Source organism: Abrus precatorius, unplaced genomic scaffold (genome assembly GCF_003935025.1).
Source record: "Abrus precatorius isolate BTA unplaced genomic scaffold, Abrus_2018 Scaffold2, whole genome shotgun sequence".
NCBI lineage: Eukaryota > Viridiplantae > Streptophyta > Magnoliopsida > Fabales > Fabaceae > Abrus > Abrus precatorius.
In genome coordinates this window covers 15,660,649-15,675,792 of record NW_020874362.1, presented here as the reverse complement: position 1 = coordinate 15,675,792, position 15,144 = coordinate 15,660,649, and the positions used below count along the sequence as shown (strand labels likewise).

At 35.4% G+C, this 15,144-nt stretch overlaps 1 non-coding gene across 1 annotated transcript; it reads right to left on the bottom strand.

Moving 5' to 3' along the window:
• Positions 1 to 13,937: 13,937 nt before the first annotated feature.
• On the bottom strand, positions 13,938 to 14,043 carry LOC113860325. The gene has a single exon (XR_003503779.1). It is a non-coding gene; the product is annotated as a small nucleolar RNA R71 (small nucleolar RNA).
• Between the last annotated feature and the right edge of the window lie 1,101 nt (positions 14,044 to 15,144).

The window sequence follows — 15,144 nt, the reverse complement described above, 5'->3', positions numbered from 1 at the left end:
CGAACTCAACCACGAAAATGCTCCCCACACGGCTTTCGGCCTAAACACATGGAAGAATTCCATAAGAACCCTAAAAAATACCAAGAATAGAGAAAGGGAAGGAAAAACAAAAACCCTAACCATTTAAAACTCACCTCCAAGCGTTCCACACACAAATCCGAGCTCCAATCTTGCTCCCGAACAGCTTTGGAGGCAATTAATCAGTGGAATAAGGTTTGGGAGTGAGAGAATCGAAGGGATTTCGAAGGGAGAGGGAGAAATTACTCTCCCCGAACCCTAGCCCCCTTTAAATCCTTTTCTGGTCGCGACACTCTCGCTATAGCGAGGGGATCTCGCTGCAGTGACACGCCCTCTCGCTACAGCGAAAAAACCAGAGAAAATTGCACTTTGGTTTCTGCAGAATCTCACTACAGCGAGACTGCACCCAGAAATGCACTCCAAACTGTCGCTTTGTTGCTATAAAGAGACGTCTCTCGCTACAGCAAGAAGGCGACAGTTCTAGTCCTTCCTCCCAGGGCCTTCTCGCTACAACAAGAATCCTCTCGCTGCAACGAGAACAGCCCAGTATCTCGCCCTGTACTTAGGCACTTAGCCCATTTCAGCCCAACCAGTCATACATACACATATCCATGTAATTAATACACATAAAACATCATTTTCAAATAAATCAACACACATATGAATATGTATATATATATATATATATATATATAATAAGAACAATAATAATTAATATTACCAAAATTTAGGGCGTTACAAGGTAAGAGGGGACTCTACCCTATCTCATTTTGCTTGAAAACCTATTTAATTACTATGTTTTGTAATGTGATTGAGATAAATGATGTATGGTAGGTATGATTGTAATGATTTAAAAGTTGATTTGAGTAGATTTTTATAAATAATTGATGTTAAAATGTTGTGTGTATGAAATAGACATGTGTGTCGTGTGTGGCCCGTGGTGCACCCACGCTCTCTCCTCCTAACTAGACCTCTAACCACTACCTTTACTGAGCGACCTGTGACTGCCCACACGGTATCTGTGATGCAGGGCTAACCGATGACAATTCATCGTGTGGAACTGCAATCATAGTGCCACAGTGAGTGTGGCTGGGTGCGGTAAGCGCACGTGTGTGTAATGTTGGTGCAATGAATGTATCAGTTGTGTTTTAACTTTGAATAGATGATGAATGATGATTGTGAGTGATATTGAGATGCTTGTCTTATGAATTCATGATTTAAATATGTTAGTAAATGTATAGTATTTGAGGTGAGTCTCTATGTTTGTGTGTGTCGGATAGTGTAGAGTACTCACCTTTACATTTATTTTTCAGGTGGCCAAGACGATTAACATCAGACTCAATGAAAGAAGGATGAACTGCGATAGGACTTAGATTGTATTTTTCAAATCATGATGTAATTGAATTAGTCCTGTAGCAGTTGATCAATTGGATTTTTATAACCTTATTTCCTCTCATTCCTAGCTCATTAATCATCTTTTGTGCCTAATTGGTTTGAATTGGATCATTTTATGATGTTTGAATTTTATTTGGGCTTTATTTAATTTTTCCAGCATTAGGCAAATTCTGATACTATTTTGGTTTCTAGGCCATATCTTGAGTTGTAGAGCTCATTTAATTATGATTCTTGATTTTTGGGAAAGCTAAGAGAAAGGCACACAAGTCCTATGAAGAGGTCAGAAACCAATTCTGATGATAAGAAGCTGAAACTGGGCCTGGAAAAAGTCAGAATGCTGCACTCGTGGTTTCTGACCTTGGTGCAATATTTGGGCCATATCTCAGTCCACAGATGTCCATTTAAGCCCATTCGAGTTGCGTTTTGAAGCTAACATCCAGGGCTACAATTTCTCTTCATATCAGAAATCGAATAAAATATATCTTCATGGCCAAAAATGCCACACAATATCTTCTCAGATTCAGCATGGATGTTGGGCAGCAATTACAAGCATAACTTTCCGTCCAAAATTCAAACTTGAACAAATAAGGATTCCAGAGACAGCTATTGAGTAGAGGATCAATGTAATTGAATAATTATTAATTAGTTTTTATGTTTTGACTCTTAAGAGCCTATATTTAAATTAGGGCAGCAAGTTGTAAAAGGGCAAGTTAGGTTAGATTAGGTTTATGTTTTGGGGTTTTTGTTTTTCTGCTTTGTCTCTTCTATTTTTACCTTTCGTTTTCCTCCATTAATGGAGGCTTAGACTTCCTTCTAGTCCAAGGATTGAAAAAGGGATGAGACATTCTTGAGGATCGGTTTTGCAATTTCTTCAACAACAAATTCAGTTTCATCTCTTCCTTTTTTCTCCTTTTGCAAACTATGATTTCGAATTGAATTTCTTCGTTTGGATTGATAATTGTGCAGTTGTTTGATCACATATTATTCGGTTGATGTATGTAATTAATTCTTGAAGGAGTGTGAATTAGATTTTCAGGTTTGAGATCTAAAATTAATGGCATTGGTGAATTAAATTAACACAAATTGATTAGGTTCTAGAGGTTTTTGAACTTTGAGCGAATTGTGTTAATCGAATGCATGAGGGTTCTCGTGTGAATGCTTAATTTGAATTGAGGTTTCATTCAAATTTAATGTTAATCACTAATTTGTTGGTTGATGCATCTTCTTGGAATCCGGTGATAGAGTGGTCGTAGTTCTTCTAAATTCTTGGATTAGAGCCTTTAATTCTTGTTAACTTTTGATTCTAATTAGTGTTATTCTATAAATCACACCCCCTCTAAATTTATAATCATATAACTTTATCATCATTGGGAGACGACTTGGATTGAACCTCTTACTACATAATTTTTATGCAATTTGGTTTTTATTAATTTGTCCAAGCGTGACACTCGCGATCAGCAGTCTTTGATATAAATTTGTAATCCTTTGTTGTTTTGACTGTTTTATGAAACTCTATGATAGGAACTTTTTATTTAAATGAAAATTTTATTAATCCCATTTTGCAAAATTATTACTTGAAAATTTAATTAAGGTGTTACAACTCCAATCACATAAAGTGACCACGTACAACTACACGTTACTACTCTGGTTGGTGAAAGTGAACACGCACACCTGAGTGAAGCTTTTGCGTGGCTACTCTTACCACTTAAAGTGAACACGCGCATAGATCAGAACTTTTAAGTTTCAACTTCAGTTGCTTAAAGTAGTCATGTGATTTGCACACCTCAATTTAAGTACCAACTCTGGTTGCTTAGAGTAAGCACGCTCACTTGTATTTCATTAAAAAATTTCCAGCATGCCTACTTTCCCTATTTAACGTGTTCACTCACTCTGTGTAGCTATATAAAGCCCTCAGAGTGATAACACAGAGCATCAAAACCCTAAACCTTCACATTTGTTTGAAACCCTAGCTCTGAAATCTAATTTTCCTGCTCATTATTAACTGTGCTCTTGTGAATTAAGTGCAATCCCATCCATTGTGAGTAGGATTACATCATTTCTGCACTCTAATTTTAGGTAATCCTTCTTCCAATTTTAATTTTTCTGATTAGGGTTCTTCAGAGCGTAAATTGTGGAAAATTTGGAAATTGAAAATTGGGGGCAAATTTTGTGAAATTAATGGTTTGAATGTGTAATTGAGGGTTGATAAGGTTGATTCCATGCCAAAATTATAATTTTTGATGGAGAATTAACACTGAATGAAAGTTTTTGTATAAACATGTTATTGTGTTTGCGCTTGCATATGGGACTTGATTTCTGAGCAATTTATTGTGAAATTTATGCATTTTAATGTTAGAAATTGCTTGAAATATGTCTTGTATACTTCTAAAATAATTTTTGATAGATCAATTGTGTAGAAAGGATTTTTAGAGCGAATTCTATAAGTACTAATGTGATTTTTAGTTTTGAAATTATTTGAGCATATTATTCTAGAATTATTAATTTTCTGCACTACATTGATTGGCTCTGAATTTCACATTTTTACCATTGAATTTTGATTATGCACATGTTGATCATACTACTCTGCATATTAGTACACTGCACATGAAAAATAGGAGTTGAGTTGAGCATGAACACTCATTTTGCACCTACATATTGCTGAATTTGATTATCTGTATTTGTTGATGAATTGTTAAAAATTGCACACAGTCTCTGGACAACATATCCTCTGTCTTTTAAATTAGAAAAAATGTTGAAATTGTTGTAATGTTTTATGCAATTTTATCAAGTTTTGAAACTCATTTATTTTTATATTCACTTGTGATTTTAGCTGAAACATGGCAAGCACACTGTAACAGCCCGCAATTTCTCTCCTTTCCAATCCATTTATAGATGTCGATGAATATATATATATATATATATATATATATAACCAAATTCAAGCTTTTGAGTTATCTTAGTTATTTCTCCTTAATGTTTATTTATGTCATGGTGTAGTTACAAATCTTTCGTGCCTGTTGTTTGCAATCTAACACTAGCAAGTGCACTAGAATTGCAGCAAGTGATGAGTAAATTTAAGATCAGAATATCGTCTCCACAGGGAATTTAGGTTTCAAGTACCACTTCACAGAATTATAACCATTTGAGCCATACGAATTTTGGAATGAGATTTGTAACATATAACAGCAGTAAACAAAAGCAATTAAAGTAAAGAACTTGCAGAAAAACAGAGTATGTAATGAAATGAGATAGGAATGAAGAATAGTTAGGAATTTACTTCACAAGAATATTAGTATTAATTCAATTATGCCTCTGAACATTCAAGAACTTGGTTAATTGACAATCAGTTTCGCATAGTAATAGCCAAAGATTAATTCCTTAACTCATTGACCCTAACAATCCACTAAACCTCCCTAATCCCTTAGGTGAGATTCAATTTCAAGTTGCATTAAGAATTAGAACTATAAGATTGCAGAATTAGGTCTCCTTATCCCTAAGAATCCCTAAACTCTGGTTGCCAATTCAGATCGGAGCAAACAATCCAATTCCCATTGGTAAAGATTCCTCTTGATTAATCAAATGAATTCCCATTCAAAGATTGCATGAAAAGCAGAATTAACAACTCAATTAATGCAAGAACTTTAAGTTTAGAAGATAAAGTCGAATCAACACATCAATTCGAGTTCCATAAACCCCTAACTATGGGAAATTAAGCACACATTGCAACAAAAACAGAGAAAGAAGAAGAAGAAGATGAAGAAGAATGCAGAGCAGCCATGCCACGAGCTCCAGTCCGATCCCTCTTCTTGGAGCTTCAAGCTTCGACCCCAATCTTCTCTCCACTCTCTCTCAACGAGAATCTAACTAACAAAACAGAAAATGAGCCAAAGATCCCAGTTTTCGCGCTTCAATCATGTATATATAGAAACCCCAGTTCTGCGCGTTGTCACTTTTCTTCACAAGAGTAACCACGCAGAAGCTTTATGTAGTGTGCGTGTTCACTTTCAAGAGCAAGAGTAACCACGCGCAACTTGCAGAGTTGAAGGCTTCTCTGGAACATTCACTTTTATTCATAATAGTGGCAACGCAGAAGGTCAAGGGCTGCGCGTGATCACTTTCGAGAGCAAGAGTAACCACGCGCAAGCTGTCCTGATACAAGTGCCTCTGGAACGCTCACTTTCGTTGGCGAAAGTGACAACGCGCAGCTCCTCAGGAATGAAGTCTTCTCTGGAACGTTCACTTTCGTTGGCGAAAGTGATAACGCACACTGGCAACGCTCACTCTTGTAAATAAAAGTGATTACGCAAGGCTCTTCTTCTCCTTTAGGCTTTGGAATGATCACTTTCACTAACAATAGTGATCACGCCCAGGCTACAACCCATAATTCTTGTATTTTAGAGTCCAACATTGCCATTCTTCCTCTTCCTTTCCATTGATTCTCCATTTCCATGACTTTTTCTCAGATTATTCCTTCAAAACAAGATAAATTCCTTAAGAACTAAGCATAAATTCTACAAATGCGAAAATAACTACAATTTGAAATAAAACTTTCAATCATTCTCTTTTTCTGAGTTTTTCTGCTTTCTTCATATATTTTCCTTATTAAATGAGCTAGAATTATGCTAAAATATTAGTAAAAATATGGATTCATCAGTGCCTAACGTCCTGTTGATTTAAACAAAAGTCATGTAGATTTTTTTTTTTATTAATATACCTTCTTCTCTTTTTCTTTAAGATTCAAATGGCAAGTTATATATGTACCTTAATTTGATATACAACCAAAAGAATTTTTGTGTATGTGCTGTCTCAAACTTAATCAAAGGATTTCATAGAAGGGAGTTAGTTAACATTTTTTTAAAGACACACACCAAACCTTTAGTCATAATTTTTGCTAATTGAATACCAAAAACTTGAAACATCCCATGAAACCATTGCATAAACTTTTGTTTAGAAATACTTAGTGCAGCAAAGAAACCTTCAGTTGTTGTTTCATCTCTATTTGACGTGATATTTCACATGTATTCTACTCCTTCACCCTTGTTAGTTTACCAAATGCCAATTCTACAAAAAATCTAGATGTGTGTTGAGAGAATGGGATGTGATTCCCTACTCCCAATCTCAACTCCTATTTAGACGGCATGAAGAGCAATTGACGTCATTGTCCTTAAAACTCCACATTTACTTTTCCACTCATAGATTTTTGAATTGGCCTTTCAAGATTACTAGGCTGCATGCAAATTCCATAACTTGGCAAAGAATTATGGCCTCCACCTAATCCCTGCATGATATGGATTTGTGTGGCAAATCTATTAAAGTGCACGTGTACCCCACTCACAAACCATTCTCGGTTTGTTGAGTGTTAGTGCTGCAAATTGCATTTATACATTAGAAGGAAAAGGTATAATTCCAATTGGAATCTTAACATCATAAGGCGCAGACTTCATAATAAATGCACCCATCTCTTCATACTCATAATACACCTTCCCTTCCATTTTGCTGGCTGCTGTCATGGTCTTCCATTTCAATTTTGAAGTGACAATCCACTGCGCCACTCTCTCTCACCATTAAGACGCCACAACCTCCCTAGTCAATTATGTCGCTTAAGTGACCTTGGAAATCCAAATGAGGAGCTATGTTGTCCATTCATAAACTACTGCAGCAAATCCTTTTAAAATTTCTAACACTGAGAGAAGGAAAGCACAAAGGAGGACTAAACTAAGTGTTCCTACATGAAATTAAAATGAAATCTAGGACCTAAGAAAAAGAAAGAGATAACTCTTAGTTGCCAAGCATAAGAGCATATTAACTTCATAGTTTTAACTCTCTTCCCTTTCCACTTCTGTTACTTTTACAACTGTTGTTGCACTGAAAGTAAACTGACTAGCAAGTGTACTAGTGTTGTTGTAGCAAGTTATAAAAAATCTTAGAATCAAATTGAGTTTCAAGTATCGTCCTCAGGGAATAAAGTTCTCAATTACCACTTCACAAGATCACAATTAGTTGAGCTTTACAAATTTCAGATGGATTTGGTATGAATGTATCAAAAATGAAATTAGAAAGCAAAACAGAATAGTTAGTACAAAAGTATATAGTAAACAGATGTAGAAAAAGTAGTTAGGAAATTGTTTCACCAAAACTTCAACATTGAACCAATAAAGTTCTGAACTTTCAAGCATTTAGATGGAATGACAATCAGTTTCCCGTTATATTAATCAAAGGACAATCCCTTGCCTCAATGAATCTAGCATCTAATCAAATCACTCTAATCCCTTAGATCTAATCCAATCAAATGCTGCATTAAGTTTGAGAAACCAAAAGATTGCAAGATTAACATATCTTATCCCTAAGAAACCAATAACCTTGGCAATTAAATCAGATCTGAGAAACAAATTAAATTCCCATTGATAAGAGTTCCTCTATGATTAGTTGATCAAATTTCCATTCAATCACTACTTTAACAGCAGAATCAATCACTCAATCCAATCCAAAACTCAAAGTTCAGATCCAAAATCAATTCAACATTTCTATTTCAGATTCACAATTCCTAACCACAAAGAGTTTAAGCAAACATTACAAAAAGAGAAGAGAAGAGAAGAGAAGAAGAGAATGAACAAAGAAGAAACATCTTCAAGTCAATCTCCAATCTGATCCCTCAAGAAATGAAGCTTGGTGTTCGTCCTCAATCCCCCTCTCTGACTCTCTCAACAACAAAAACAAATGAAAAATGAAAAAAAAAACTTCTTAAATTCTGGAGCTAACTGCCTTTTATAGAATTCCCGCTCTGCTGGCGTGATCACTTTTTCCAGCAATAGTAATCATGCAGAGGCTAATTCTTCATTTCCACTTGCGCGTGTTTACTTTTGCTGTTGATAGTAGCCATGCGCACTTCAAAGTGTTCACTTTTGTTGAAAATAGTAGCCACGTAGAAGCTTCCCTTACTAATGTCATGCGCGTGTTCACTTCTGATAGAAATAGTGAACACGCAGAAGCTTCCTTCTTGCGCGTGTTAACTTTTGTGGATAATAGTGAACACGCACAACTACTCTTCTTGGAGGACTCTCTAGAACGCTCACTTTTTCCAGAAAAAGTGATTACGCAGAAGCTCTTCTCATTGCAACCTCTCTGGAATGATCACTTTTGCCAGTAAAAGTGATTACGCAGAAGCTCTTCTCCATTTTATGGTTCTGGAGTGATCACTTTCACCAGTGAAAGTGGTCACTTAGAGGCTGTTCTTCAATTATCAACTTCTTTCCTCCAATTTTTGCTACTTTTCTTTTATTTTTCCTTTGATCATCCAATCCTCATGAACTTAGCTCAGAATTCCCTACAAAAGCATACTTGAAATGTCACTTTTTACATAGAAAATCAATGAATTTTAAAATAACTATGTTTAAAAGTGACATGCAACATTTTATTATTTTTTTAAGGGTTTTCTACTATTTCTAGCATGTTTTCTTTATTAATTGCACTAAAAACTATTGTAAAATACTAGTAAAATATAGATTCATCAACTTCCTCATCAATCTGTATCCTTACTTCTCTTCTGCTAAAGAGTTTAAAAACCGTGAACTACATCAAAGGTAAATTAGCTACAAACTTCGCATTATTATGATCAAATTTCACCTTCTATAATTTTCCTTTTGTATAATCTCTTATGTCCCTCGCTGCATGTTTTGTACAGCAAGGTCATAACCTTCCACACTCACCATTTCTCTTCTCTACCACAAGATATTCACTACCAATTAAGAGGGAGTCCATATTAATAGAAAAAATTCCTCGCAAACTTTACTAGGTGTAGTGAATGAAACTTTCCCTTAGCTGTAAAAGAAGTAAATCAAGTTATGGGAATGTGAATTGTAACACCTTAAATTTAATTTCAAATAAATAATAATTTCATAAATTCAGAATAATAAAAGTTTCATAAAATATTTCGAGATAAGGAAAGGGTTACAAGTTTATATCAAATAACTGTTACAGGACCATTTCTAATACAACAATCTCAAAATAACATGCTAAGCCCAAGAGCAGTTCCATCGAACCCTTCACTGAGTCTGGTGCTGATCGTCTTGATTACTTGAAAAATGAATGTAAGGGTGAGTAATCTACACTACCAAACACATAAACAAGCATAGAGTGTCACCTTGCACATAATTCACATTATTTCTAATACACCTCAGATGATATAATCACAGACGACATTATCACGTATTTAATTTCTATTCATAACTGATGCACTCATGGCACCAAAACATTCATACACACGCACATTCACTGCACACAGCCATGCTCATGGTGGCACTGTGATCACAGATTCTCACTATGGATGGTCACTGGTTGCCCCGCCTCACGGATATCACGTGAGTAGTCACGGGTCGCTCAGCAAAGTTAGTGGTCAGAGGTCTAGTCACAAAGATAGTGTTTGGCTCGTGGTGCACCCGCTCCCACAGTCGGTGTCACCACTGATGAATCCATATTTTTACTAGTATTTTACTATAGTTTTAATCCATTTAATAAAGAAATATGTTGGAAAAAGCAGAAAAAAATCATAAAAATAGAATGATTAAAGAATTTCTTTACATACATAATTAGTTTAGCATTTATGATTTTTCTGTGTAGAAATTAATAATTAAAGTGTGTTTTTGTAGAAAATTATGAGCAAAGTCCATGAACCTGGTAGATCAATGGAAAATAGCATAAAAGTAGCAAGTCTGGACTCAAAAGAACATGGCTTATGGAGTTTAAGCTGGGCGTGGTTACTCTTGCCAGTGAAAGTGAGTGATTCATAGCTTAAAGAAGTTGAGTGTGGGCGTGATCACTATTATCACTGAATGTGAATGTTCCAGAGAAGTCAATCTCAGCAGAGCTATGCGTTACCACTCTCGCCAACAAAAGTGAATGTTCCAGATAAGGCGGAATTTCAGCGAGCTCTGCGTTACCACTTTTACCAGCGAAAGTGGATATTCAAGAAATGAGTGTATCAAGGCAAGTTGCGCACGGTCACTCTTGCTATCGAAAGTGACCACGCTCACTCCTCGACCTCCTGCGTTGCTACTCTTATCAAGGAAAGTGAATGTTCCAGTCTTCCAGAAACTACATGAGTCTTTGCGTGGTCACTCTTATGAAGCAAAATGACAACGCCCAGAGTCAGGAATTCTTATAAATACCAGAGAAAGCTCTGAACTCAGGGCTCTTTGTTCATTTTCCATTTTTTCTGTTAGATTCTCGTTGAGAGAGAGTGAAAGAGAGGATTGGAGTCGAATTTCGAAGCTCCAAGAAGAGGTATTGGATTGGAGCTCATGGAGATGGCTCCTCTGCAATTCTTCTCTTCGTCTCCTTCTTTCTCTTTTTCTGTTACAATGTTTGCTTAATTATCCATAGTTAGGAGTTTATGGAACTTGAATTGATGTATTGATTCGATATTTGCTTCTGAAATTTGAGTTTTTAGATTAATTGAATTGTTAATTCTGCTGTTATTTCACTTTGTGAATGGAAATTCATATGGTTAATCAAAGAGGAACATTTACCAATGGAAGCTGGATTTGCTTCTCTGATATGAGTTAGTAATCAGAATTAGGGATTTCTAAGGGATAAGAAGACCTAATACTGCAATCCTACGGTTCTATGTCTTAATACAACTTGAAATTGAACTTCACCTAAGGGATTAGGGGGGTTTAGTTGCTTGTTGTTGTTAGCAATCTACACTAGCAAGTGCACTAGGATTGCAGCAAGTGATGAGTAAATTTAAGATCCAAATATCGTCTCCACAGGGAATTTAGATTCAAGTATCACTTCATAGAATTATAACCATTTAAGCTTTTTCGAAATTGTAAGGAGAGTGGTAACATCTAATAACAGCAAACTGGAACAATTAAAAGTAAAATGAACTTGCAGAAAACAGAACAATGAACACACAGTTATGTGATAACAGAAGGAGAAACCATAGCTAGGGAATTGCTTCACCAAAACTCTAATGTTCAACCAATAAAGTTCTGAATTAACAAGCAATTGGAAAGAATGACAATCAGTTTCACATTATATTATTCAGAGGTTAATTCCTTAACTCAGTGAACCTAATATTCAATTAAACCATTCTAATTCCTTAGATCTGATTCAATTCAATATTGCTTTAAGTGTAAGAAACCAAAGGATTACAAGATCAAAGTTCCTTATCCCTAAGAAAACTATAATCTCGGTGATTGGTTCAGATCTGAAGAACAAATTCAATTTCCATTGACAAGAGTTCTTCTGAATTTAGTTAATCAAATTTCCATTCAATTTCCACGTGAAGTTCAGAATCAATCACTCAATCTATTCCAAAGCTTGAAATCCAGATCTAAATCAATTCAACATGTTCATTTCAGATCTACAATCCCTAACTATGAACGAATTACACAGCCATGGCCGCAGAAGAAGAAAAAGAAAGAGAAGAAGAGAAGAAGAAACTCAGAAACGCCATGGAAACTTGCTCCACTCCAATTCCTCTTTGTGAAGCTCCAAGATCTGAATCCCCACTCCTCTCTCTCACTTCCTCTAACCAGAAACTAACTAAAAAAATTGAAAATGAACAGAATCCCTTTTTTTCGGATCGCTTCTGGTATTTATAAAATTTCCCAGATTTTCACGTCATCACTTTTATGAGAAATAGTAGTTACGCAGAGAGTTTTTGGTTGCGCGTTAACACTTTTCCCAGAAATAGTGGCCACGCACATTTTCCTGATATTGAGAGCTCTCTGGAACTATCACTCTTGATGATAAAAGTGACAACGCAGAGCCAAGGTAGTTGCGCGTTATCACTTTTTCTGATAAAAATGACTACGCGCAGCTCGCCAAGTTGAAGACTCTCTGGAACGATCACTTTTGATGACAATAGTGGTTACGCCCCGGCTTCACTTCTTCTTTGAGCTCTAAAGTGATCACTTTCACTGACAATAGTGATCACACCCAGTCTGCAATTTCTTATTCTTGAGTTTTTGGAGTCCAGACTTGCTTCTTTCCTCTTCCTTGTCATCAAACTTCCATGAATATGATCCTTGCTCAATTTATTCCTACAAAAACAAGATTAAAAACTTAATTCCTTAGCAAAAATTTCACAATTGCTAAAATAACTACATATGTAAACAAAATTCAATTCCTTCTTTTTTTCTAAGATTTTCTGCTTTCTTTATATATTTTTCTTATCATTTGTGTTAGAATTATGCTAAAATATCAGTCAAAATATGGATTCATCACTTGTTAGGGTCAATGATTTAAGGAATTAAACTTTGACTATTAATAAGAGAAACTGATTGGCAATTAACCAATTACTTGAATATTCAGAGGCATGATTGAATTGATATTGACATTCTTGTGAAATAAATTCCTAACTATTCTTCATTCCTATCTCATTTCATCACAACTTTCATACTCTGTTTTTACTGCAAGTTTCTTACTTTTTAATTATGCTTGTTCTTGACTTCTGAATATTATAAATCTTCCAAAATTGTATGGCTCAAATGGTTATAGTTCTGTGAAGTGATAATTGATTTCCTAATTCCCTGTGGAGACGATATTCTGATCTTAAAAATTACTCATTACTTGCTGCAATTCCTAGTGCACTTGCTAGTGTTTAGAATTGTAAATAACAAGTTTTTGGCACTATTGCCAGGGAATTTGTGTTTCAATATCATTAGTAGCAGAGAGGTAGCTAGATTGAGCATTTATTTTTGTTGTTTTGCTTTTAAGTTTTTCTGCATGATTTCTTTTCTACATTTTGTGTAGTTTTCTGCATTATTTTCTATTTTTTCTGCATAATTTCATTTTTCATTTCTCTACATCATTTTCTATTGAATTCTGCATAATTCTGCAGTTGCTAAACTTGAATTTTATATGCTTTTGTTGATATCTTCTGCATAATCTTTGTTGTGCATTTCTGAATACTGAATTGTAGTTTAATTTTGTTGCATTCTGATTTGTATATGCGTGGTAAAAACAAAAATAAATCAATTCTGGTCTTTGATCCTGATATAGACATAACCTTGAGAAGATTAAGAAGAGAGGCTAGAGCAAAAAAATTCATAGGAAGTGATAGTGAATTAGAAGTTGTCTATTCTCCAGAAATTCATAATAATCCTAGAGTAAAAAGAACACCTACACCTTTGAGACAACCAAATCCAGAAATAGAGATGGCAGAACAGAATAGGATTAGAACATTAGGGGACTATGCAATTCATAACATGCAAGTTTTAATTCTTCTATAATTAGGCAAACTATCCAAGCCAACCATTTTGAGATTAAACCTGCCCTATTACACTTAGTCCAACAGGATCAGTTTTCTAGTGGAAATTCCGATGACCCTAACCTACATATTTCAAACCATAAGAATGAATAGGGTTAGTGAAGAAGCCATCAGACTGAGATTATTTCCCTTTTCCTTGAGAGATAGAGCCAAATGTTGGTTGCAAGCTCAACTGCAAGGAAGTATCACAACTTGCACAGAGCTAGTGAATAAATTTCTAACCAAGTATTTTCCTCTATCCAAAGCTGCTAAGCTGAGAGGAGAAATTACATCCTTTGTACAACAGGAAGGAGAATCCTTGTATGAAGCTTAGGAAGATACAAAGAATTGCTGAGAAGGCGTCCACATCATTGTATTCTAGATTAGATGCAATTGGAGACTTTCTACAATAGGAAGAATACATCAACCAGAACAATGGTTTATGTTGTTGCTGGAGGTTCCTTAAATACAAAGTCTTTAGAAGAAGCCCAGAGAATTATTGAGATGATGGCATCTTCAATGTACCAATATTCAAACTCAAGAAATCAAGGAAGAAACTATAGTTATGAAGCTAAGGTTTTGGAAACCTTCCTTGCACAGAACCAGCTACAAAATCAGATGTTTTAGAACAAATAGCTGTTCTAACTCAGCAAATCAGCAATCTTCAAGCAGGGAGTATGCCTACTAGTCAGCTAAACTGTGATTTCTGTGGAGGAAATCATGCCAATGGTGCATGTGAGGCATCTACAAGTGAACCACATGAACAGGTCAATTATATGAATAATTTTCAGAGACAACAATCCTCATATCCTCCTGGATTTCAATTTTTGAATAATAGAAGTCAGCAGTATTCTAATTGGAATAATCAATATTCTGCTACCAAGACTTCTAACTCCAATTTACCTTTTTCTAATATAGGTCCAGCAGCACAACAGTCTTATTTTTAGTGGAATCCATCCACACAACCTCAAGGAACTCAGAAATTTTCCAAACCTATGAATGAAAGGTTGACTGAGATGGAGGAAACCATGTTGTAGTTTATGAAGGTGACCCAAACAAGCTTCAAAAACCAAGAAGCCTCTATGAAGAAACTGGAAACCCAGATTTGACAGCTAGCTGAGCAGTTGTCCAGCAGAGATGAGAGCAGATTTCCAAGCAATACAGTGATCAATCCTAAGAAGTAATGTCAAGTCATCACTACAAGGAGTGGAGCTATAGTTGCAAGTCCAAAAGTTGCAGAAAAGAAAGTAAATGATGCACCAGAAGAAAGGAGAATTGAACAAGATCTACAACAAGGAAACTTCAGATTATTAAAGAACAAGCAATCAAAAGAAAAAGTGGAAGCTCCTACAAATTCTGAAAGGAAGACAGAGAAACAACTCTTTGAAGATGCTTGCAAGCAATAGATCCATAAAAATACAAGAGACTACCTTATCCTTAAAGGGTTCAAAATCCTAAATAGGAAGAACAATTTGAAA